The sequence below is a fragment of the Nicotiana attenuata genome, unplaced genomic scaffold (assembly GCF_001879085.1).
Source record: "Nicotiana attenuata strain UT unplaced genomic scaffold, NIATTr2, whole genome shotgun sequence".
NCBI lineage: Eukaryota > Viridiplantae > Streptophyta > Magnoliopsida > Solanales > Solanaceae > Nicotiana > Nicotiana attenuata.
Window position 1 is genome coordinate 172,474 of NW_017672684.1, and position 3,639 is coordinate 176,112.

Sequence of the window (3,639 nt, forward strand, 5' to 3'; positions counted from 1 at the left end):
CCAAAGGGTCAATAGGTTTGATTGCTGAAGGGGATGAACCAAAGAAGCCAGCGGTTACCCTTAACCCAATTGTTGTGCAGAATCAGCCCTCCATGGACGATGAAGTAAATATGTCTATACCTCTTGAATTTGAAGCGCCTCCCTCTGCAAAGGCGCCCAAACCAATCGAGGTTGAATTTGGAGTTCCAAAGGCATCTACACCCTTTGAAGTTGTTGTGTTACCACCAAGGGTGCCTATTCCGGTGGCAGTGACTGACATAACACCATTCCACTCAAATGCCATACCATGGGATTACATTACCGAAGCTAGGAGGAAAGGAAAAACAAAGACAGGAGAAACGATTGCCGCACAGGGAGGGTCTACACCCCAGAGCACCTAGCCGAATCCGGTAAGCAAGCCTCGGGATGTCCCATTGAGACAGGACCCGACGATCTTTGGAGGAAAATACAGGCTAAGGAGTACTCAGTCGCTGAACAGCTGAACAAAACACCAGCACAGATATCTATCCTGGCTCTTCTACATAGTTCAGACGCTCACAAGAATGCCGTAATGAAGATACTAAGCGAAGCCTATGTGCAATATAACCGGGGGTGAAATGGCGAATATGGTGGGGCAAGTGTTGGAGAGCCATAAAATAACCTTCCACGAAGACGAGTTGCCGCCAGAAGGTTTGAGCCACAACAAAGCACTGCACATCACCGTGCAATGTGAAGATTATTTCATCACTAGAGTCCTGATTGATGGAGGATCAAGCCTCAACATCTGTCCGCTGATAACTCTCAGAACCTTGGGAAAAAGCCTGCATGAGATCAAAGATGGGGCTATCAATGTCAAAGCCTTCGATGGATCCCAGAGATCTACTATTGGAGAAATCAGCCTGTGCTTGCAAATGGGGCCAACATGGTTCGACGTCGACTTCCAAGTGATAGACGTCCCGGCATCCTACAACTTGCTGTTTGGACGCCCCTGGATCCATGCTGCCGGAGCCGTAGTATCAACCCTGCATCAGGCGGTAAAGTTTGAATGGAACCACCAAGAGGTGATCATTCATGGCGATGGTAGTAACCCCATATATAGTCGCCAGACTATCCCAATGTTCGGGGGCAGAAGGAGAATAGGTGGAGAGACATACCACCACATCGAAAGGGTCAACGCTGTAGACAAAGACAAGTGGTGGGACAACAAGATCGAAAGTATCCTGAATTGGTACGGGTACGAGCCTGGAAAGGGACTTGGTAAAAATCTTCAGGGGATCACTAAGCCTATCATACTGAAGAAGCATGGCACTTCCTTTGGCTTAGGGTATGGTTATACTTGGAAGGAATTCCAGAACTGGTCGCCACCATGGCGCGGCCCCTACTATCCATTGGAGTTTCCAATACCTAGCCTGAAGCAGACCTTCCAGCCAGCAGATACTATATATGGGTCAGAAGAAGATGAAACATTGGCAACCATGAAGAATTTGTTCCTGGAGGATGATGACATGGACTGCTGTGTTCTTTTTGAGGAGGAAGGGGAGGAAGGCCCTTCCGTACAAGCTGTAAGCAGGGGAGACCGCCTCAGCAACTGGTCGATTAGGACCGTCAGAGCCCGGAGGGTTTCGGGGTAGCAAGGCTAAACAAAAGCAGCATGCATCGCATTTTTTAGTTTAATTTACTAGTTGATTTTCTTTCCGCATTGTCTTTAATTTCGAAAAGAGCTCCGATGTTTCGAACAGCTTTGAATTTAATCAAAGCATTTCAGTTTATCATATATATATCTTGCTTATTATTTTCTCTATCATTTACTCTATTTTATACAGCATTACTATTACTTATCTTGACGATGAACCAACGACTGTGACTTGCAACAAAACAACGCAACAAAAGGACATAGAATCAGAAGAAGATGAAATACCTGAAGAGGTCGTCAGAGAGGTTGAGAATTTTGAGAATATACCTAAGTCCAAGCTGGAAGAAACTGAGGTCATTAATTTGGGAGATACAGAGAACGTCAAAGAAAACCGCATCAGTGTTCACTTGTCGCCATCAGAAAGGGAAAAATATATGGAATTTTTAAAAGAATATGAGGACATATTCGCTTGGTCGTATGATGATATGACTGGTCTCAGCACGGCCATTGTAGCTCACAAACTGCCAACAGATCCAGCCTGTCCGCCGGTAAAGCAGAAGCTCAACAAATTCAAGCCCGACATGAGTTTGAAAATCAAAGAAGAGGTTACTAAGCAAGTCAAAGCTAAGGTTCTCAAGGTAGTAGAGTATACAACATGGTTAGCCAATATCGTGCCGGTACCAAAGAAGGACGGGAAGGTTAGAATTTGTGTCGACTACCGGGATCTTAACCGGGCCAGTCCCAAAGATGACTTCCCCTTACCAAACATACACATTCTCATCGACAACTACGCCAAGCATGAGTTGCAGTCTTTTGTTGATTGTTTCGCCGGATACCATCAGATATGGATGGACTAGGAAGATGCAGAGAAAACGGCATTCATCACGCCGTGGGGAATGTATTGTTACAAAATGATGCCATTTGGGTTGAAGAATGCTGGTGCCACCTATACGAGAGCCATGACTACTATCTTTCACGACATGATACACAAGGAGATCAAGGTATATGTGGACGACATCATCATCAAATCCAAGAAAAGCCACTGATCATATGGAAGATTTGAGAAAGTTCTTCAACAGGCTGAGAAGGTATAATCTGAAACCGAATCCCGCCAAATGTGTGTTCGGGGTTCCTGCCGGAAAACTACTGGGTTTCATCGTGAGCCGTCGAGGGATAGAATTGGACCCGTCAAAGGTCAAAGCCATTCAAGAATTGCACGCAAGACGAGAAGACGTGATGAGTTTCCTGGGGAGACTCAACTATATCAGCCGGTTCATAGCTCAGTCCACAGTCATTTGTGAACCCATCTTTAAAATGCTAAAGAAAGACGCTGCTACTAGATGGACCGACGATTGTCAGAAAGCCTTTGACAGAATCAAGGAATACCTGTCAACGCCGCCAGTCTTGGTTCCTCCCGAGCCAGGAAGACCTCTATTGCTTTACCTTGCGGTATTGGATGGAGCATTCGGTTGTGTTCTGGGACAACATGATGAAACGGGGAGAAAGGAGCAAGCCATCTACTATCTCAGCAAGAAGTTCACCCTGTACGAGGCCCGGTATTCTCCATTAGAGCGCACCTGTTATGCTCTGACTTGGGTAGCTCAGAAATTGAGGCATTATTTCTGTGCTCACACTACTTATCTCATATCCAGGATGGACCCACTGAAGTATATTTTCCAGAAGCCCATGCCCACTGGCAAGCTCGCCAAGTGGCAAATATTGTTAAGTGAGTTCGACATTGTTTACGTAACTCAGAAAGCAGTCAAGGGTCAAGCCATAGCAGATCACCTTGCCGAGAATCCCATTGAAGGAGAATACGAACCACTGAAAACGTATTTTCCTGATGAAGAAGTATCCTTTGTAGGAGATGATATTGCAGAATCCTACGATGGTTGGAGGTTGTTTTTCGACGGAGCTGCAAATTTCAAAGGAGTTGGCATAGGGGCAGTCCTAGTATCAGAAACCGGCCAGCACTACCCGGGTATCCGCCAAGCTCAGGTTCCCTTGCACCAACATATGGCCGAATC